This window comes from Haematobia irritans, chromosome 4, assembly GCF_050003625.1.
Source record: "Haematobia irritans isolate KBUSLIRL chromosome 4, ASM5000362v1, whole genome shotgun sequence".
Classification (NCBI taxonomy): Eukaryota; Metazoa; Arthropoda; class Insecta; order Diptera; family Muscidae; genus Haematobia; species Haematobia irritans.
This window is the reverse complement of record NC_134400.1, coordinates 101,479,598-101,503,816: the sequence shown is the minus strand read 5'-3', so window position 1 is coordinate 101,503,816 and position 24,219 is coordinate 101,479,598. Positions and strand designations below refer to the sequence as shown.

Genomic DNA, 24,219 nt, shown 5'->3' with positions numbered 1-24,219 from the left:
CTATGCGTGCCAAATTTGGTTGAAATCGGTTCAGATTTAGATATAGCTCCCATATATAGCTTTCGCCCGATTTACACTCATATGACCACAGAGGCCAATTTTTTGCTCCGATTTAGTTGAAATTTTGCACAGGGAGTAGAATTAGCATTATAGCTATGCGTGCCAAATTTTATTGAAATCGGTTCAGATTTAGATATAGCTCCCATATATATCTTTCGCCCGATGTGGACTAATACGGTCCCAGAAGCCAGAGTTTTACCCCAATTTGGTTGAAATTTTGCACAGAGAATAGAATTAGCATTGTTGCTATGCGTGCCAAATTTGGTTGAAATCGGTTCAGACTTAGATATAGCTCCCATATATAGCTTTCGCCCGATTTACACTCATATGACCACAGAGGCCAATTTTTAACTCCGATTTAGTTGAAATTTTGCACAGGGAGTAGAATTAGCATTGTTGCTATGCGTGCCAAATTTGGTTGAAATCGGTTCAGATTTAGATATAGCTCCCATATATATGTTTTTCTGATTTCGACAAAAATGGTCAAAATACCAACATTTTCCTTGTAAAATCGCCACTGCTTAGTCGAAAAGTTGAAAAATGACTCTAATTTTCCTAAACTTCTAATACATATATATCGAGCGATAAATCATAAATAAACTTTTGCGAAGTTCCATTAAAATTGCTTCAGATTTAAATGTTTCCCATATTTTTTTTTACTAATATTGTGTTCCACCCTAGTGCATTGGCCGACTTAAATTTCGAGTCTAAAGATTTTGTAGAAGTCTATCATATTCTTCCAGATCGAGTGATATTTAAATGTATGTATTTGGGACAAACATTTATATATAGCCCCCAACACATTTGACGGATGTGATGTGGTATCGAAAATTTAGATCTACAAAGTGGTGCAGGGTATAATATAGTCGGCACCGCCCGACTTTAGACTTTCCTTACTTGTTCAAGTTCAATTAGTATAAAATTCAGGAAAAATATTCAGTTAGGCTTTCGCTTTTCCAAATCTGAATTGCCGGGCCTCACGCTTGACACCTGCCATCAGATTTTGTACAGCCACCTTGTCCACCTTCTTCGCCGCAGAAAGCCAGTTTGCCTTGAACTGCTGCTCGTCCTTAGCAGTTTTTTTTTTTGGTATAAAACTCCTGTCCCGGAAGCTGCTTGTAGTCGGCTTTGACGTAGGTTTCGTCATCCATTACCACGCAGTCAAACTTCGTCAGCATCGTCGTGTACAGCCTCCGGGATCGCGCTTTGGCCGTCGTATTTTGTTTATCATCGCGATTTGGAGTCACTACCTTCTTGTAAGTCGATAGTCCGGCTCGTTTTTTGGCTCGATGCGCGGTTGTAGACGATACACCCAGCTTATTTGCGGCATCTCGGAGAGAGAGGTTAGGGTTTCGCTTGAAACTACCGGCAACTCTCTTTGTCGTCTCAGCGGTTTTCGATTTCCCCCCGATCCAGACTTCCTGGCTGTCGACAAACGTTCCCCAAACACTTTAATTACATTTGTAACGGTTGATTTGGCAACTTTTAGCGATTTTGCCAGCTTTGCGTGCGAGTAGCTCAGATTTTCGCTATGCGCGAGCAAAATTTTGATACGCTGCTCTTCTTGCTTGGACGGCATTTTGACAACTGAAGAGTGAATTCCAAAATCAAAATAGGAGCAATATTCTACACACACACCTTCAAAATGAGGGGTGTTCAAGTTTTTTAAATGCAAAATTGAAAGAAATACGTCAAGTTTTTTTTGACCAAATTTTGACCGTATCACCCTTTATGTTTATTAGAGACCATATACTAACACCAAATTTCAATCGAATCGGATGAATTTTGGTCATCCATGAGGCTCCGGAGGTCGAATCTGCTTATATGGGGGCTATATATAATTATGGACCGATGTTGACCAATTTTTGCATGGCTGTTAGATACCATATACTAACACCATGTACCAAATTTCAGCCTGGTTGGATGAAATGTGATTCTCTTAGAGGCTCCGTAAGCCAAATCGGGGGATCAGTTTATATGGGGGCTATATATAATTATGGACCGATATGGCCCATTTGTAATACCATCTGACCTACATCAATAACAACTTCTTGTGCCCAGTTTCAAGTCGATAGATTGTTTCGTTCGGAAGTTAGCGTGATTTCAACAGACGGACGGACATGCTTAGATCGACTCAGAATTTCACCACGACCCAGAATATGTATACTTTATGGGGTCTTTGAGCAATATTTCGATGTGTTACAAACGGAATGACAAAGTTAATATAACCCCAACCTTTGGTGGATGGTATAAAAATTAATAGTATCAATGAATTTTTTAATTGGATCAATTAATTTTTTAATTGACTTTCAATTAAGTTTTTTATTAATACTATCATTTCTGTTAAAAAATTCAATTAAAAAATTGATTGAATCAATTAATTTCGTGATAAAAGTTTGAACATTTCGAATAAATTCAAATCACTACAACGTTTCCGACACTCGTTATCTTAACGCTTCTCTTTCATTTCGTTACTCTGCTTTCACGATTTTCGAACGTCTTTAGTTTCTCTTAGTGTAGCCATTAAAAAGTACAAAATCAATTATGGTCCACTCACTGTGCCATCACTATTATGACAGATAACACCATACCGATGCCCGATTGTCATCATAGCTTTCTTATTAATGAAAGCACGCGACTTGTCTAATGTGATCAATTAAACGTTCGAACGTCGTTAATATTTATGTGATCACCAGACCTATAGCTCAGAGTAGGTATGGACGGTTGCATGACGCCATATAGTCAAGTGTTTGAGTGTGGTCGATAGAAATGAGTATAAGTTCAATTCCATGCCGAACAATAAATTACTAGGGTCGTTTACTCTATCGATCATTAAAAACTCATATACTCGCTGAATGATGACAACATTGAGTTGATTTAATATTTTTTGTTTGTGTACCCTACAGCACCATATGGTCTAATAATAGTAAGTATAATAATTAAAAAATATATATAAAATTATATTATGTAAATGTTCACAAAGACCAATTTTTTGGCCAATCGATGTTGAAGCTTATTACAAGAGCTTATAACAACTAAAACGCAGTTGCCTGTATAACAAAATTTATTTGGGTAAAACTGAAGAAGTTTAAACAATTTCTATGTTTTCAGCACGAAATAAAATTTCTTCCACACGAAACATATAAATATTATTAATCTACGGTATCTTTATTGGATCATTTAAATTATACGATTGGTTTTGCAAATAATCTCATTAAATTACCACTATTATACCATCCATAATAGGATGAGGTTAGACTAACTTAGTCATTCCGTTGGTAGCACCTCGAAATATTGTTCTAAGACCCCATAAAAATTATATATTCTGGATCGTGGTGAAATTCTGAGTCGAAGACGCGATGTCCGTCCGTGCGTCTGTTAAAATCACCCTAACTTCCGAACAAAAGAAGCTATTGACATGAAACTTGGCACAAGCAACTATTATTCATATAGGTCGGGTGGTTTTGCAAATGGGTCATATAGGACCACGTTTATGTATACCTCCCATATAAACCAACCCCCAGATTTGCTTTGCGGAGCTTCTTGGAGGAACAAATTTCACTCGATTTGGTACGTGATGTTGATATATGCACCCTTAAAAAAAATATCGCTTCTTTGACATATACTCCAAACACGTTTTGCTTCAAGCAAATACATTTTCAGGATTGGTCCAAACAAAATATTGTTTGTATTATTCAAACATATTATGTTTCACCTTAGACATACAATGGTAGAAAAAACAAATATATACGGCCGTAAGTTCGGCTCGGCCGAAGCTTATGTACCCTCCACCATGGATTGCGTAGAAACTTCTAATGAAGCCGATGACAAGGTATCTTAAAACTTCCTAACACCGTAATATATGCCACATAGTCCATACGTGGTATATATTAAACTAAAAAAGGCCGATTAAATACGTATATAATTAAGTTTAAAGTTTCTATAGAAATAAAATTTTGACAAAATTTTCTATAGAAGTAAAATTTGGAAAAAATTTTCTATAGAAATAACATTTTGGTAGATTATTTTTGGCTCGAATGGCGGCCTTATATAACACCACGTTGCAAATTTCAACCGGATCGGATGAATTTTGCTCCTCCAAGAGGCTCCGGAGATCAAATCTGGGGAAACGTTTATATGGGGGCTATATATAATAATGGACCGATATGGACCAATTCTTGCGTGTGGTGGATGAAATTTGCTTCTCTTAGAGCAATCGCAAGCCAAATTTGGGGGTGCGTTTATATGGGGGCTATACGTAAAAGTGGGCCGATATGGACCAATTTTTGCATGATTGTTAGATACCATATACTAACACCATGTACCAAATTTCAGCCGGATAGGATGAAATTTGCTTCTCTTAGAGCAATCGCAAGCCAAATTTGGAGGTCCGTTTATATGGGGTCTATACGTAAAAGTGGACCGATATGGACCAATTTTTGCGTGGTTGTTAGAGACCATATACTAACACCATGTACCAAATTTCAGCCGGATCGGATGAAATTTGCTTCTCTTAGAGCAATCGCAAACCAAATTTGGGGGTCCGTTTATATGGAGGCTATACGTAAAAGTGGACCGATATGGCCCATTTGCACTACCATCCGACCTACATCAATAACAACTACTTGCGCCAAGTTTCAAGTCGATGGCTTGTTTCGTTCGGAAGTTGGCGTGATTTCAACAGACGGACGGACGGACATGCTCAGATCGACTCAGAATTTCACCACGACCCAGAATATATAAAGGGTGATTCTTTTGAGGTTAGGATTTTCATGCATTAGTATTTGACAGATCACGTGGGATTTCAGACATGGTGTCAAAGAGAAAGATGCTCAGTATGCTTTGACATTTCATCATGAATAGACTTACTAACGAGCAACGCTTGCAAATCATTGAATTTTATTACCAAAATCAGTGGCAGAAAATCCGCTTTTTTATCGACAAATTTTGTTCAGCGATGAGGCTCATTTCTGGTTGAATGGCTACGTAAATAAGCAAAATTGCCGCATTTGGAGTGAAGAGCAACCAGAAGCCGTTCAAGAACTGCCCATGCATCCCGAAAAATGCACTGTTTGGTGTGGTTTGTACGCTGGTGGAATCATTGGACCGTATTTTTTCAAAGATGCTGTTGGACGCAACGTTACGGTGAATGGCGATCGCTATCGTTCGATGCTAACAAACTTTTTGTTGCCAAAAATGGAAGAACTGAACTTGGTTGACATGTGGTTCCAACAAGATGGCGCTACATGCCACACAGCTCGCGATTCTATGGCCATTTTGAGGGAAAACTTCGGAGAACAATTCATCTCAAGAAATGGACCGGTAAGTTGGCCACCAAGATCATGCGATTTGACGCCTTTAGACTATTTTTTGTGGGGCTACGTCAAGTCTAAAGTCTACAGAAATAAGCCAGCAACTATTCCAGCTTTGGAAGACAACATTTCCGAAGAAATTCGGGCTATTCCGGCCGAAATGCTCGAAAAAGTTGCCCAAAATTGGACTTTCCGAATGGACCACCTAAGACGTAGCCGCGGTCAACATTTAAATGAAATTATCTTCAAAAAGTAAATGTCATGGACCAATCTAACGTTTCAAATAAAGAACCGATGAGATTTTGCAAATTTTATGCGTTTTTTTTTTTTTTTTAAAGTTATCAAGCTCTTAACAAATCACCCTTTATACTTTATGGGGTCTTAGAGCAATATTTCGATGTGTTACAAACGGAATGACAAAGTTAATATACCTCCATGCTATGGTGGAGGGTATAAAAATTAATGACATTTTCTTTGACATTTTCTTTTCTTTTTCTTACATTTTTAAGGCGCCCATTAGTTACTTCCATTCTTTTACTTGCGGTTTACTCTCTATATCCCTCTTTCTAAACACATATATGTTAATAGGCTATTTCTAAATTAATATATGTTTGCATCCAAACATATTATATTTTCCCAGATATATTTTGTGGAGCTTCTTAGAGGAAAAAATTTCATTCGATTTGGTACGTGATCCCAGCGAAATTGTTGCAGAAGCGATGAATTTAATATGGGTTTGTCATAGGACGGATGTCCACCATTTCAACAGTCGTTGCAGTCACTTCTTAAGGTGTGATGCGAATTCAGTGTTTTGGATGTGAATTAAGAACTTTTGTGATATTTTGACAAATAAATAATTTTAAAAAATTTTTATGATTTTTTAATGCATTCTAACGCTTGTCTGGAACGTTTAACATCAAATATTATCACAAACTCTCAAGTTTTCTAGAACGGATTTCGGAAAAATTTAAATAATTTGTACCATTTTATTAATTCTCAATCTATTGTTAACCTATTTGAAACAACAAAATTTTAAATTTCCCATTAAAAATATGAATAAAGCGAGTTATAAACAAGTATATAAGGCCGCAAGTTCGGCCAGGCCGAATCTTATGTACCCACCACCATGGATTGCGTAGAAACTTCTACGAAAGACTGTCGTCCACAATCGAATTACTTGGGTTGTGGTATCTTAAAACTTATTAACATCGTTTTCTAAATTTTGAGTTTGTCCATACGTGGTATATATTAGACAAAGAGGTATGTATAGATAAGTCTACAAATAATTTCGAATTGATATGGACTTTTGCACGGTACGTAGAGAGCTAGAATTTTAATATGGGGTCGCTTATATGTGGGCTAAATATATACAATTATGAACTTGATATGGACCAATTTTTGTGTGATTGGGGATCGATTTATCTGAGGGCCATATATAACTATAGACCGATATGGACCTAGTTAGGCATGGTTGTTAACGACCATATACTAGCACAATGTACCAAATTTCAAGCAGATCAGATGAATTTTGCTTCTCCAAAAGGCACCGGAGGTCAAATCTGGGGATCGGTTTATATGGGAGCTATATATAATTATGGACTGATAGGAACCAATTCCTACATGGCTGTTGGATACCATATACTAACATCACGTACCAAATTCCAACCGAATGGTAAGAATTTTTCTCTTCCAAGGGGCTCTGGAGGTCAAATCTGGGGATCGGTTTATATGGGGCCTATATATAATTATGGACCGATATCGACCAATTTTTGCATGGGAGTTTGAGGCCATATATTAACACCACTTACCAAATTCCAACTGAATCAGATGAATTTTGGTCTTCCAAGAGGTTCCGGAGGCCAAATGTGGTGAGCGGTTTATATGGGGGTTATATATAATTATGAACCGATGTGGACCAATTTTCGCATGGTTGTTAGAGACCATATACTAACACCATGTACCAAATTTCAGCAGGATCGGATGAAATTTGCTTCTCTTAGAGGCTCCGAAAGCCAAATCGGGGGATCGGTTTATATGGGGGCTATATATAATTATGGACCGATGTGGACCAATTTTTGCACGGTTCTTAGAGACCATATACTAACATCACGTACCAAATTTCAGCCGGATCGGATGAAATTTGCTTCTCTTAGAGGCCTCGCAAGCCAAATCGGGGGATCGGTTTATATGGTGGCTATATATAATTATGGACCGATGTGGACCAACTTTTGCATGGTTGTTAGAGACCATATACTAACACCATGTACCAAATTTCAGCAGGATCGGATGAAATTTGCTTCTCTTAGAGGCTCCGAAAGCCAAATCGGGGGATCGGTTTATATGGGGGCTATATATAATTATGGACCGATGTGGACCAATTTTTGCACGGTTCTTAGAGATCATATACTAACACCATGTACCAAATTTCAGCCGGATCGGATGAAATTTGCTTCTCTTAGAGGCTTCGCAAACCAAATCGTGGGATCGGTTTATATGGGGGCTATATATAATTATGGACCGATCTAGACCAATTTTTGCATGGTTGTTAGAGACCATATACTAACACCATGTACCAAATTTCAGCCGGATTGGATGAAATTTGCTTCTCTCAGAGGCCTTGCAAGCCAAATCGGGGGATGGGTTTATATGGGGGCTATATATAATTATGGACCGATGTGGACCAATTTTTGCATGGTTGTTAGAGACCATATACTAACACCATGTACCAAATTTCAGCCGGATTGGATTAAATTTGCTTCTCTCAGAGGCCTTGCAAGCCAAATCTGGGGATCGGTTTATATGGGGCCTATATATAATTATGGACCGATATCGACCAATTTTTGCATGGGAGTTTGAGGCCATATATTAACACCACGTACCAAATTCCAACTGAATCAGATGAATTTTGGTCTTCCAAGAGGTTCCGGAGGCCAAATGTGGTGATCGGTTTATGTGGGGGTTATATATAATTATGAACCGATGTGGACCAATTTTTGCATGGTTGTTAGAGACCGTATACTAACATCACGTACCAAATTTCAGCCGGATCGGATGAAATTTGCTTCTCTTAGAGGCCTCGCAAGCCAAATCGGGGGATCGGTTTATATGGGGGCTATATATAATTATGGACCGATGTGGACCAACTTTTGCATGGTTGTTAGAGACCATATACTAACACCATGTACCAAATTTCAGCCGGATCGGATGAAATTTCCTTCTCTTAGAGGCCTCGCAAGCCAAATTTTGGGGTCCGTTTATATGGGGGCTATACGTAAAAGTGGACCGATATGGCCCATTTGCAATACCATCCGACCTACATCAATAACAACTACTTGTGCCAAGTTTCAAGTCGATAGCTTGTTTCGTTCGGAAGTTAGCGTGATTTCAACAGACGGACGGACGGACGGACGGACGGACGGACATGCTCAGATCGACTCAGAATTTCACCACGACCCAGAATATATATACTTTATGGGGTCTTAGAGCAATATTTCGATGTGTTACAAACGGAATGACAAAGTTAATATACCCCCCATCCTATGGTGGTGGGTATAAAAATTGACTCAAATGAACTTCCTGTGCAGTTAAAATAAAGAACATATTTGGGAGAACATTTTTGGAAGTGCTTCTAAAGTTGTGCATTTTGAAGAACTTCCAAATTATTTTGCTGGGATGTTAATATATGGTCGGTAACAACCATGCAAAACTTCATATATATCGGTCCATAATTTTATATAACCCTCATACACACCGATCCCCAGATTTTATTTTCCGAATCTCGAGAAGAGAAAATTTCATCAGATCCGGTTCCTAACATAGTAGATTTTCTGAAAATAAATTAAATCTAAGATAGTATTAAATCTATTTTGGGAAATTGGAAAATGCAACTCAAAGTTATTATTTAAGTAACTAAATTCCTTTAGAGATCTCAAAATTGGTTCAAAAGATGCATGGTAGATTCTGTGAACTGGAATAGCAAAATGACCATAGTTTCGCAGAGTTCTAGAACGTTTTAATGTACTATAACATTCAACTCATGAATGGACGGACAATCTATAAATCCATTAATTATTTTATAAATGAACAAAATAAAAAAAATCCAAATGAATAAGTTTACATCTAACTAAATTCTGAGTCGATCTAAGCATGTCCGTCCGTCCGTCCGTTGAAATCACGCTAACTTCCGAACGAAACAAGCTATCGACATCAAACTAGGCACAAGTAGTTGTTATTGATGTAGGTCGGATGGTATTGCAAATGGGCCATATCGGTCCACTTTTACGTATAGCCCCATATAAACGGACCCCCAGATTTGGCTTCCGGAGCCTATAAGAGTGGCATATTTCATCCGATCCAGCTGAAATTTAATACATGGTGTAAGTATATGGTATTTAACAACCATGCAAAAGTGGTCCATATCGGTCCATAATTATATATAGCCCCCATATAAACCGATCCCTAGATTTGACCTCCGGAGCCTCTTAGAGAAGCAAAATTTATCCGATCCGGTTGAAATTTGGTACGTGGTGTTAGTATATGGTCTTTAATAACCATGCCAAAATTGGTCCATATCGGTCAATAATTATATATATAGCCCCCGTATAAACCGATCTCCAGATTTGGTTTGCGGACCCTCTAAGGGAAGCAAATTTCATCCGATCCGGCTGAAATTTGGTAAATGGTGTAAGTATATGGTCTCTAACAACCATGCAAAAATTGGTCCATATCGGTCCAAATTTTATATAGCCCCTTATATAAACCGATCCCCAGATTTGACCTCTGGAGCCTCTTAAAGGATCAAACTTCATCCGATCCGGTTGAAATTTGGTACGTGGTGTTATTATATGGTCTCTAAAAACCATGCAAGAATTGGTCCATATCGGTGCATAATTATATATTTGGTCCCATGTAAACCGATCCCCAGATTTGTCCTCCGGAGCCTCTTGGAGGAGCAAAATTCAACCGATCCGGTTGGAATTTGGAACGTGGTGTTAGTATGTGGTCTCTAACAAACACGATATGGGCACGAATTGGTCCATATCGGTCCATAATTATATATAGCCCCCATATAAACCGTTCTCCAGATTTGATCTCCGGAGTCTCTTGGAGAAGCAAAATTCATCCGATCCGGTTAAAATTTGCAACGTGGTGTTAGTATGTGGTCGCTAATAACCATGCCAAATTTGGTCCATATCGGTCTATAGTTATATATAGCCGATCCCCAATCACACACAAATTGGACCATATCGGTTCATAATCATGGTTGCCACTCGAACCAAACATAATTTACCAAAATTTTGTCAAAATTTTATTTCTATAGAAATTTTTGTAATAATTTTATTTCTATAGAAAATTTTGACAAAATTTTATTTCTATAGAAAATTTTGTTAAAATTTTATTTCTATAAAAAATTTTGTCCAAGTTTTACTTCTATAGAAAATGTTGTCAAAATTTTATTTCTATACAAAATTTTGTCCTAATTATATACGTATTTAATCGGCCGTTTTTCGTTTAATATATACTGCGTATGGACTACCTTGAAATTTAGAAGGCGATGTTAGGAAGTTTTAAGATACCTTGCCATCGGCAAGTGTTACCGCAACCCAAGTAATTCGATTGTGGATGACAGTCTTCAGTAGAAGTTTCTACGCAATCCATGGTGGAGGGTACATAAGCTTCGACCTGGTCGAACTTACGACCGTATATACTTGTTTTTTGCTGGGATGTTACATAGACAAGACAAGCCCGCAACGATTGGAATACAACATTGTAGCAATTATTGGTAACATACTGGCCGAAATGTTGGAAAGAGTATGCCAAAATTTGACTAAACCATTGGAGCATTTGAGGCTCAGTTGCGGTCAAGGTTTGCATGAAATAATCTCCAAATTATATGAACCGAACTAATTGAAAGTTAACTGTTTTTAATAAACGTTAAATATAGAGGGTGAGAACTCAATTTGTAATTTCCAATTTCAAGCAACCCATAGCCTCAATGATGTGTGCATCTCAGTTTATGACTTTGATTATATTTACAATGACTTTGAGTGATATAGGCGTACGAATATATTTTCGAGTGTTAGCCCACACGTGTTTCTATCCATCGGTCATTAACCTAATTTATAATTATGTATATATATATTATTCTTTGTCAAAACTATACCTAATCGATGGATATAAATTATAATATTGCACGCCAGCCCCATTCGCTTTGTAGAGTCTATAATTAAAATAAGCTATGCACCAAATACAATAGAATGAATCATATCATGTCACTAAAATATTTTGCATTGCACACTCTATACACTGAAAAACAATCCGTAGTTTTTGAACTTAATTATACCCTTCACCACTACTGTGGTACAGGGTATAATAAGTTTGTGCATTTGTATGTATCGCCAGGAAGGAGTAATCATAGACCAACCTTTTAGTATACAGATCGGCTTAGAATTAAATTCTAAGTCGATTTAGCGATGTCCGTCTGTCTGCCTGTCTGTCTGTCTGTCTGTTGGTGTATTTTTGTGTGCCAAGTACAGCTCGCAGTTTTAGTCCGATTGTCCTAAAATTTGGTATAGGATCCCGTTTCGGTTCAAAGACGATCCCTATTGATTTTGGAAAAAATCGGTTCAGATTTAGATATAGCTGCCATATATATTTTTCACCGATCTGGTCATAATTGGCGTGTATATCAACCGATCTTCTTCAAATTCCGTACATCCGAATATTTTATGAGTCTCGAAAAACTTGCAAAATATCAGCCAAATCGGTTCAGATTTAGATATAGCTCCCATATATAGCTTTCGCCCGATTTACACTCATTTGCCCGCAGAGGCCAATTTTTTGCTCTGTTTTAGTTGAAATTTTGCACTGGGAGTAGAATTAGCATTGTAGCTATGCGTGTCAAATTTGGTTGAAATCGGTTCAGATTTAGATATAGCTCCCATATATAGCTTTCGCCCGATTTACACTCATATCACCACAGAGGCCAATTTTTAACTCCGATTTAGTTGAAATTTTGCACAGGAAGTAGAATTAGCATTGTAGCTATGCGTGCCAAATTTTGTTGACATCGGTTCAGATTTAGATATAGCTTCCATATAAAGGGTGATTTGTTAAGAGCTTGATAACTTTTTTTTTAAAAAAACGCATAAAATTTGCAAAATCTCATCGGTTCTTTATTTGAAACGTTAGATTGGTCCATGACATTTACTTTTTGAAGATAATTTCATTTAAATGTTGACCGCGGCTGCGTCTTAGGTGGTCCATTCGGAAAGTCCAATTTTGGGCAACTTTTTCGAGCATTTCGGCCGGAATAGCCCGAATTTCTTCGGAAATGTTGTCTTCCAAAGCTGGAATAGTTGCTGGCTTATTTCTGTAGACTTTAGACTTAACGTAGCCCCACAAAAAATAGTTTAAAGGCGTCAAATCGCATGATCTTGGTGGCCAACTTACCGGTCCATTTCTTGAGATGAATTGTTCTCCGAAGTTTTCCCTCAAAATGGCCATAGAATCGCGAGCTGTGTGGCATGTAGCGCCATCTTGTTGAAACCACATGTCAACCAAGTTCAGTTCTTCCATTTTCGGCAACAAAAAGTTTGTTAGCATCGAACGATAGCGATCGCCATTCACCGTAACGTTGCGTCCAACAGCATCTTTGAAAAAATACGGTCCAATGATTCCACCAGCGTACAAACCACACCAAACAGTGCATTTTTCGGGATGCATGGGCAGTTCTTGAACGGCTTCTGGTTGCTCTTCACTCCAAATGCGGCAATTTTGCTTATTTACGTAGCCATTCAACCAGAAATGAGCCTCATCGCTGAACAAAATTTGTCGATAAAAAAGCGGATTTTCTGCCACTGATTTTGGTAATAAAATTCAATGATTTGCAAGCGTTGCTCGTTAGTAAGTCTATTCATGATGAAATGTCAAAGCATACTGAGCATCTTTCTCTTTGACACCATGTCTGAAATCCCACGCGATCTGTCAAATACTAATGCATGAAAATCCTAACCTCAAAAGAATCACCCTTTATATGTCTTTCTGATTTCGACAAAAATGCTTAGTCGAAAAGTTGTAAAAATGACTCTAATTTGCCTAAACTTCTAATGCATATATATCGAGCGATAAATCATAAATAAACTTTTGCGAAGTTTCCTTAAAATTGCTTCAAATTTAGATGTTTCCCCTATTTTTTTACTAAAATTATGTTCCACCCTAGTGCATTAGCCAACTTAAATTTTGAGTCTACAGATTTTGTAAAAGTCTATCAAATTCTGTCCAAATCGAGTGATATTTAAATGTATGTATTTGAGACAAACCTTTATATATAGCACCCAACACAATTGACGGATGTGATATGGTATCGAAAACTTAGATCTACAAAGTGGTGCAGGGTATAATATAGTCGGCCACGCCCGACTTCAGACTTTTCTTACTTGTTTTAACTTATTTTTATTGGAAAAAAATATATGTAGGTAGTTAAATTTTATTATATCCTGTTAAATTTTCCACAGCTCAATGAAATTTTCCTCCTTTTAAGCGTGTTTCAAACATTTTATGAACTAAACATGGGTACACATTAGTTCAATATGAACCAACGCAAAAGAAAATTTTTGTACAAATCCCAAAAAAAGTACGAATGAACAACTGTATGATTAACCAGTAAGGAAAGTCTTAAGTCGGGCGGGGCCGACTATATTATACCCTGCACCACTTTGTAGATCTAAATTTTCGATGCCATATCACATCCGTCAAATGTGTTGGGGGCTATATATAAAGGTTTGTCCCAAATACATACATTTAAATATCACTCGATCTGGACCGAATTAGATAGACTTCTACAAAATCTATAGACTCAAAATTTAAGTCGGCTAATGCACTAGGGTGGAACACAATGTTAGTAAAAAAATATAGGAATTTAAATCTGAAGCTGTTTTAAGGAAACTTTGCAAAAGTTTATTTATGATTTATCGCTCGATATATATGTATTAGAAGTTTTGGAAAATTAGAGTCATTTTTACAACTTTTCGACTAAGCAGTGGCGATTTTACAAGGAAATTGTTGGTATTTTGACCATTTTGTCGAAATCAGAAAAACATATATATGGGAGCTATATCTAAATCTGAACCGATTTCAACCAAATTTGGCACGCATAGCAACAATGCTAATTCTACTCTCTGTGCAAAATTTCAACTAAATCGGAGTTAAAAATTGGCCTCTGTGGTCATATGAGTGTAAATCGGGCGAAAGCTATATATGGGAGATATATCTAAATCTGATCCGATTTCAACCAAATTTGGCACGCATAGCTACAATGCTAATTCTACTCCCTGTGCAAAATTTCAACTAAATCGGAGCAAAAAATTGACCTCTGTTGTCATATGAGTGTAAATCGGGCGAAAGCTATATATGGGAGATATATCCAAATCTGAACCGATTTCACCCAAATTTGGCACGCGTAGTTAAATTGCTAATTCTACTCCCTGTGCAAAATTTCAACTAAATCGGAGTTAAAAATTTGCCTCTGTGGTAATATGAGTGTAAATCGTGCGGAAGCTATATATGGGAGATATATCCAAATCTGAACCGATTTCAACCAAATTTGGCACGCATAGTTGCAATGCTAATTCTACTCCCTGTGCAAAATTTCAACTAAATCGGAGTTAAAAATTGGCCTCTGTGGTCATATGAGTGTCAATCGGGCGAAAGCTATATATGGGAGCTATATCTAAATCTGAACCGATTTGGCTGATATTATGCAAGTTTTTCGAGACCCATAAAATATTCGGATGTACGGAACTTGAGGATGATCGGTTGATATACACGCCAATTATGACCAGATCGGTGAAAAATATATATGGCAGCTATATCTAAATCTGAACCGATTTTTTTCCAAAATCAATAGGGATCGTCTTTGAGCCGAAATAGGACCCTATGACAAAGTTTAGGACAATCGGACTAAAACTGCGAGCTGTACTTTGCACACAAAAATACATCAACAGACAGACAGACGGACAGACAGACAGACAGACGGACATCGCTAAATCGTCTCAGAATTTAATTCTAAGCCGATCCGTATACTAAAAGGTTGGTCTATGATTACTCCTTCTTGGCGTTACATACAAATGCACAAACTTATTATACCCTGTACCACAGTAGTGGTGAAGGGTATAATGACCATGATTTGGCGCCAATGATTTTCGTTTTTGTTTTTAGTTAATTTTTATACCCTCCACCATAGGATGGGGGATATATTAACCTTGTCATTCCGTTTGTAACACATCGAAATATTGCTCTAAGACCCCATAAAGTATATATATTCTGCGTCGTGGTGAAATTCAGAGTCGATCTAAGCATGTCCATCCGTCTGTTGAAATCACGCTAACTTCCGAACGAAACAAGCTATCGACTTTAAACTTGGCACAAGTAGCTGTTATTGATGTAGGTCGGATGGTATTGCAAATGGGCCATATCGGACCACTTTCACGTATAGCCCCCGACGCTCAGATTTGGCTGGCGGAGCCTCTTTCATCCGATCCGGTTGAAATTTCAAAAATTGGTCCAAATCATCCGATCTGGCTGAAATTTGGAACATAGTATATGGTCTCTCACAATCATGCAAAATTCGTACAAATCGGTTAATAATTATATATAGACCCCATATAAACCGATCCCCCGATTTGGCTTGCGGAGCCTCTAAAAGAAACAAATTTCATTTGATCCGGCTGAAATTTGGTACATGGTGTTAGTATATGGTCTCTAACAACCAGGCAAATTTTGGTTCACATCGGTCCATAATTATATATAGCACTCATATAAACCCCCCGATCCCCCGAAATACAGTTTATTGTGCTGTGTCGTCATTTGAAGTCCGATCGAAAAGAAACACATATCGTTGTTCCGACGTCAAATTTGATTTTTATTTTTTTTATTTCGCTTCGTATACCCCTATGGTGCCCATTTCTGATAACCGTTAGAATGATCTTAACAAAATATGAAACTTTTGCTTTTGAAGTATTTACTTATATTCATACACAAAAAAATTACAGAGATTTTAAAAAGTCAAACTTGAGAAATATTCATTCTTATGCGTTTTTGATCATCTGTAGTTTTTCATACAAAATTAAATGGATCCGGAAGTGGTGCAAAATTGACGCAGAAGCGATGAATTTAACATGGGCTTGTCATAGGACGGAAGTCCTCCATTTCAACAGCCGTTGCACTGAATTTGCATCACTTCTTTAGGTGTGATCCGAATTCAATATTTTGGATGTAAATTAAAAAATTCTGTGATATTTTGTCAAATAACTAATTTTTATAATTTTTTATCATTTTTAATGGATTCTAACGCTTGCCGGAAACGTTTGACCTCAAATATTTTCAAAAATTCACAATTTTTTCAGATTGGATTTAGCACTTTTTTCGCCAAATTTAAATGATTTGTACCATTTTATGAATTCTTACTCTGCTTTTAACCTATTTGAAGGGAGCCACCGTGGTGCAATGGTTAGCATGCCCGCCTTGCATACACAAGGTCGTGGGTTCGACTCCTGCTTCGACCGAACACCAAAAAGTTTTTCAGCGGTGGATTATCCCACCTCAGTAATGCTGGTGACATTTATGAGGGTTTCAAAACTTCTCTAAGTGGTTTCACTGCAATGTGGAACGCCGGATTCGGCTATAAAAAGGAGGTCCCTTGTCATTGAGCTTAACAAGCAATCGGGCAGCACTCAGTGATAAGAGAGAAGTTCATCAATGTGGTATCACAATGGACTGAATAGTCTAAGTGAGCCTGATACATCGGGCTGCCGCCTAACCTAAACTAACCTAACCTAACCTAAACGAACCTATTTGAAACAAAAAAAAATTAAAATTACCCTTTAAAAGTATGAAAAAACTAAGTTATAAAAAATTGAAGTAAAGAACTTGCTGGGTAGTTAAAATAAAAAACAGCATTTGGAGTGCATCTTCTGGAAGTGCTTTTAAAGTTATGCCTTTGGAAGATTTTCCCAATTTTTTTTGCTGGGTTCTTTGTGAAGACATTTATGGAAGTGCTTTTAAAGTTGTGCCTTTAGAACATCTCGCAATTTTTTGCTGGGAAAAGTGTGGAACTACTTTTAGTTGCTTTATTATAAATTAATTATCGAGTTATTTTAATGTCTAATTTTTTATTCATTTTTATGAAATAAAACATTAATAGAACCTATAAATTTTTAGCTAGGAGGGGCTATAGCCCCCCCTAGGAAAATTCTCTAGCTACGCTAGTGAATGTGCTTGAGTGTATTCCTTTTAATTTTTAAATTTTAAAAAAATTAAAATGAATACACTCAAAAAATGAGAAGCAGCATTTTGCTACTTCTTATTTAGGTGACAACATGCTATGAATAAAAGTGAAGCAACCAAACTAAAAATTATTCAAAAACCTAAAATGTAAAGTAGTGATGATATTTTTCAAACTTGTTACTACTAGCAAATGTACTTTGCACCCTATTTTTTTAAGTTAGAAAATTTTTCACAAAAAGTACAAAAGTTTTTCATAAAAAGTACACAAGTTTTTCAATAAAAGTACGAAACTGTATCATGTAAAATAAGAAACTGTTTGTAAAATGTAGGAAAGTTTTACATACAACTATCAAGAACAAATTGAATGTAATATTTCGTTCTTTTAATGAAAAGTTTATTTGGTTGTAACACAATGACAATTTCTTCAAAAATATGAGATGTTTTTCAATACTCTACTTTAAAGAGGGTTTCACTTAAAAATTAGCACAATTTCTACTTGAAGTCGAGTCTGAATTTGGAAACTTAAGTTCCCGTTAACACGTTATTTAGGGACTATGAGGGTACATGAAGAAAAAAGCTGAAAGAACGAATAATTTAAAATTAGTTTCCTAGAATGAAGTACGCAAAACACAAATTTAAAATAGAATTGTGTCTTAAAGTTATCCTTACTTCAATTCTCCGCCTCTTTGCCTCGGAATCAATACCAAAATCATTAGTGTAAAGACAAAATCTTTGGAAATGGGTATGCTTTAGTTTCATTGCTCGTGGGGGCATTTTCAATAATAATAGCAAGTAACAGGTCGGGAGCCACCGTGGTGCAATGGTTAGCATGCCCGCCTTGCATTCACAAGGTCGTGGGTTCGATTCCTGCTTCGACCGAACACCAAAAAGTTTTTCAGCGGTGGATTACCCCACCTCAGTAATGCTGGTGACATTTCTGAGGGTTTCAAAGCTTCTCTAAGTGGTTTCACTGCAATGTGGAACGCCGTTCGGACTCGGCTATCAAAAGGAGGTCCCTTGTCATTGAGCTTAACATGGAATCGGGCAGCACTCAGTGATAAGAGAGAAGTTCACCAATGTGGTATCACAATGGGCTGAATAGTCTAAGTGAGCTTGATACATCGGGCTGCCACCTAACCTAACCTAACCTAACAGGTTGGCTGATACGTCCCCGGTCTGACACATAGATGGCGTCGCTAGTATTAAATGCATATTATTTTTATATAGTATCAACCTTCAAATGATTCGTGTCAAAATTTGACGTCTGTAAGTCAATTAGTTTGTGAGATAGAGCGTCTTTTGTGAAGCAACTTTTGTTATTGTGAAAAAAATGGAAAAAAGGAATTTCGTGTTTTGATAAAATACTCTTTTCTGAAGTGAAACAATACGGTGGAAGCAAAAACTTGGCTTGATAATGAGTTTCCAGACTCTGCCCCAGGGAAATCAACAATAATTGATTGGTATGCAAAATTCAACCGTGGTGAAATGAGCACGGAGGACGGTGAACGCAGTGGACGCCCGAAAGAGGTGGTTACCGACGAAAACATCAAAAAAATCCACAAAATGATTTTGAACGATCGTAAAATGAAGTTGATCGAGATAGCAGAGGCCTTAAAGATATCAAAGGAAGGTGTTGGTCATATCATTCATCAATATTTGGATATGCGGAAACTCTGTGCAAAATTGGTGCCGCGCGAGCTCACATTTGACTAAAAACAACAACGTGTTGATGATTCTGAGCGGAGTTTGCAGCTGTTAACTCCTAATACACTCGAGTTTTTCCGTCGATATGTGACAATGGATGAAACATGGCTCCATCACTACACTCCTGAGTCCAATCGACAGTCGGCTGAGTGGACAGCGACCGGTGAACCGTCTCCGAAGCGTGGAGAGAAGGGAAAAACCATCAACAGTGACTATATATGGCGTTATTGGCGCGTTTGAAAGTCGAAATCGCGGCAAAACGGTCCGATATGAAGAAGAAAAAAATTTTGTTCCACTAAGACAACACATCGTGCCACAAGTCATTGAGAACGATGACAAAAATTCATGAATTGGGCTTCGAATTGCTTTCCCACCCACCGTATTCTCCAGATCTGGCCCCCAGCGACTTTTTCTTGTTCTCACACCTCAAAAGGATGCTCGCAGGGAAAAAATTTGGCTGCAATGAAGAGGTGATCGCCGAAACTGAGGCCTATTTTGAGGCAAAACCGAAGGAGTACTACCAAAATGGTATCAAAAAATTTAAAGGTCGTTATAATCGTTGTATCGCTCTTGAAGGGAACTATGTTGAATAATAACAAGTATATACGGCCGTAAGTTCGGCCAGGCCGAAGCTTATGTACCCTCCATCATGGATTGCGTAGAAACTTCTTCTAAACCCTGCCACCCACAATCGAATTACTTAAGTTGCGGTAACACTTGCCGATGGCAAGGTATCTTAAAACCTCCTAACACCATCTTCTAAATTGTATGTAAGTACATACGTGGTATATATTAAATCAAAAAAGATCGATCCAATACGTATATAATTCAGTTTGACAAAGTAGACATAAAATTTTGACAAAATTTTCTACAGAAATAAAATTTTAACAAAATTTTCTATAGAAATAAAATTTTCACAAAATTTTCTATAGAAATAAACATTTTCACAAAATTTTCTATAGAAAGAAAATGTTGACAAAAATGTCTGCAGAAATAAAATTTTAACAAAATTTTCTATAGAAATAAACTTTCGACAAAATTTTCTATAGAAATAAAATCTTGGTAGATTATTTTTGGCTCGAGTGGCAACCATGATTATGAACCGAATAAAATTTGAACAAAATTTTCTATAGAAATAAAATTTTGACAATGATGAAAATTTTATTATGAACCGAATAAAATTTTAACAAAATTTTCTCTAGAAATAAAATTTTGACAAAATTTTCTATAGAAATAAAATTTTGGTAGATTATTTTTGGCTCTAGTGGCAACCATGATTATGAACCGATATGGACCAATTTTTGTGTGATTGGACCAATTTTGGTATGGTTGTTAGCGACCATATACTAACACCACGTTCCTAATTTGAACCGGATCGGATGAATTTTGCTCCTCCAAGAGGCTCCGGAGGTTAAATCTGGAGAACGTTTTATATGGGGGCTATATATAATGATGGACCGATATGGACCAATTTTTGCACGGTTGCTAGAGACCATATACCAATACCATGTACCAAATTCCAGCCGGATCGGATGAAAGTTGCTTCTCTTAGAGGCTCCGCAACCCAAATCTGGGGATCGGTTTATATGTGCGCTATATATAATTATGGACCGATGTGGACCAATTTTTGCACGATTGCTAGAGACCACATACCAACACCATGTACCAAATTTCAGCCGGATCGGATGAAATATGCTTCTCTTAGAGGCTCCACAAACCAAATCTGGGGATCGGTTTATATGGGGGCTATATATAATTATGGACCGATGTGGACCAATTTTTGCATGGTTGTTAGAGACCATATACCAACATCATGTACCAAATTTCAGCCGGATCGGATGAAATTTGCTTCTCTTTGAGGCTCCGCAAGCCAAATCTGGGGATCGGTTTATATGGGGGCTATATATAATTATGGACCGATGTCGACCAATTTTTGCATGATTGTTAGAGACCATATACTAACACCATGTACCAAATTTCAGCCGGATCGGATTAAATATGCTTCTCTTAGAGGCTCCACAAGCCAAATCTGGGGATCGGTTTATATGGGGGCTATATATAATTATCGACCGATGTCGACCAATTTTTGCATGGTTGTTACAGACCATATACCAACACCATGTACCAAATTTCAGCCGGATCGGATGAAACATGCTTCTGTTAGAGGCTCCACAAACCAAATCTGAGGGTCCCTTTATATGGGGGCTATACGTAAAAGTGGACCGATATGGCCCATTTTCAATACCATCCGACCTACATCGATAACAACTACTTGTGCCAAGTTTCAAGTCGATATCTTGTTTCGTTCGGAAGTTAGCGTGATTTCAACAGACGGACGGACGGACGGACGGACGGACGGACGGACGGACATGCTTAGATCGACTCAGAATTTCACCACGACCCAGAATATATATACTTTGTGGGGTCTTAGAGCAATATTTCGATGTGTTACAAACGGAATGACAAAGTTAATATACCCCCATCCTATGATGGAGGGTATAAAAACGAATTTTGAAAAAAAAATGTGTTTTTCTTTGTTAGACCGGGGACTTGTCAACCTGTTATATGTAGCCCCCATACAAACCGATCCCCAAATTTGGCTTGCGGAGCCTCAAAGCGAAGCAAATTTCATTCGATCCGGCTGAAATTTGGAACAGCATATTGATATATGGTATCTAACAACCATGCAAAAGTGGTCCAAATCGGTCCATAATTATATATAGCCCCCATATAAATCGATCCCCAGATGTGGCCTGTGGAGTCTCTAAGAGTCAAGAATAATCTACCGAAATGTTATTGCCATAGAAAATTTTGTCAAAATATTATATTTCTATAGAAATTTTTCTCAAAATTTTATTTCTATAGAATATTTTGTCAGAGTTTTATTTCCGTAGAGACTTTTGTCAAAATGTTATTTCTGTAGACAATTTATGTAGCATTTCATAGTTGAAGAGTAGAGTGACCGCAACTTATATGGGGCAAAAAAAAAAACGTCGGAATCTTTTTCGCATTAACCCCACAAATCGAATCCCGTTTCCAGATATTGGCAGTTAGAATGTTATGCCTTGGAGTCATATTACAATCATATCACAAACATTGGAATTGACATTTCGACGCTTTGTGTTTAAGGGCGTTAGTGGCCAGGTTCAACCCCCGGTGGAGGAAAAAAATTTTCAAATTGTAGAAATTAGATAATAAGAAAATGAAAGTATAACAAAATAACATATTGTTTTTACTTTTTTAAATTTCTTTATTCCAAGGCACAACTGCTAAAGCAATGCAAAGGATCCGAAAATTAAGTACTTCCGTCCTATTACAAGCCCATGTAAAATTTATTGGAGATGATCCAAGTTTTGATCACAATTAGGGATCCAAACTAATTTTTTTTGCTGGGATGGATTCAGTGCAACGGTTGTAGATAAAAGAACATTCTCACTCGTTGTGTGGCAACGCTTATTTTTCTGGGTAGCGTTGACCTCCCGCATACGTTTGTTTCCATATTCATTATTAATTATTCCACTTTATAAGGTACTAGCTATTTTAACCCCAACTAAATGTAGCCCCTACAAATCCTTCCAAACCCTCAACCTGACAACACATCTCAATAGTGACGGCGCTTTTCCGGTGAATGGTGGCAGGGAGGTTACAATAGAATTTCCCTCCAATGGGTCGAATATCATCCTTCCGCATATCACTTTATAACTCAGACAACCGTTTAATTGGCGCTCTTCAATTTTAGCGTATTGTGATTTTTATATTGTTATTTTATTTGTTTAATGCTGAAAACATTTTACCATTCAGTTTACTTCGATGAATTTTTTATTGCATTTTTTTATTTAGCCACTGTATTGTTGATTTGTTTTCTATTGCCTTTGATTAATACAGTATCTTCACTTGGTTGAATGGACGAATAAATGGACTAAAACACTCAATAACACGTGAAATATACTACTCTTTACACTTGTCAATACGATTTCCAGGAGGTGGAGACAAAGGTTAGTTTTGAGGACACGTAAGGTAAACACACAAACAAAAAGACCGACGATTAACAACGACCGAAACTTTATGGCGATATGAAGAGAAAAATATCGATTATATCCGCACGAATGTTAAAATCGATATGAACCTGTTGCTAAAGAACTCACGGCGATTTATGCACCATCAATGCCGAAATACACACACGACCCGGACTAAATCAAACGACTGGCGGACGTCATCAACGGAGCAGAGTGTCCAAATCAGAAGCGCTGCTTCTGATATCGAGACAATATAAAAGTACAGCAACAACATTGACAACTTAGCATTATAAACAAACCGAAATGATATCTAGTGGTCGTGTGCTATACATAAAAAGCCCTTCATATAATCACCTTTAAAGTAACGCACCACCCGCACTCTGCAATATTCGATATACGCGAGTTATGTTTAGTTTGGCAGGAGTAAAACGTAACTGGAAACTCTTGCGAACGATGCAAATTGAAAGAGTAGCAAAAATATTATTTGAATAGCCTTTCACTCAATCTGTCGGTTGTTTTGGATCTAACGAAGTCAAACCTTTTGCACAGTGGGCCACAAACAATAGAAATATTTCGTCTAAAACTTAAGAAACTACATAGAAAACAATGTCACCAAAATAGACGTTTGAAGTTGCTAATCGACTAAAAACTTAACTGATACAATTCAATTTTTAATCAACCTGAGTAAAAATTGGTAGATCTGATCAGATCTAAGCAGATCCGAAAATTGGTAAGACATGATAATATCTACTTGCTACACCCTCAAAAAAAAATCGCTTCTGTAACATATACTCCCAAACACATTTTGCTTCAAGCTCATACATTTTTGGGTATTATCCAAA

The 24,219-nt window shown here is 37.2% G+C and overlaps 1 protein-coding gene across 6 annotated transcripts in view; it reads right to left on the bottom strand.

Annotated features, from left to right (window-relative positions):
• Ae2 (anion exchange protein Ae2) overlaps positions 1-24,219 on the bottom strand; it is a 257,209-nt gene that overhangs the window by 115,975 nt on the left and 117,015 nt on the right. Inside the window, exon 1 of one of the 6 annotated variants that reach the window (XM_075307458.1) lies at positions 23,156-23,179. The exons of the other annotated variants lie outside the window; for them this stretch is intronic. The gene's annotated coding sequence lies outside the window, so the exon portion shown is untranslated. Of the gene's footprint in view, positions 1-23,155; positions 23,180-24,219 lie in introns of those variants that run through there. 6 annotated transcript variants of the gene reach the window in all.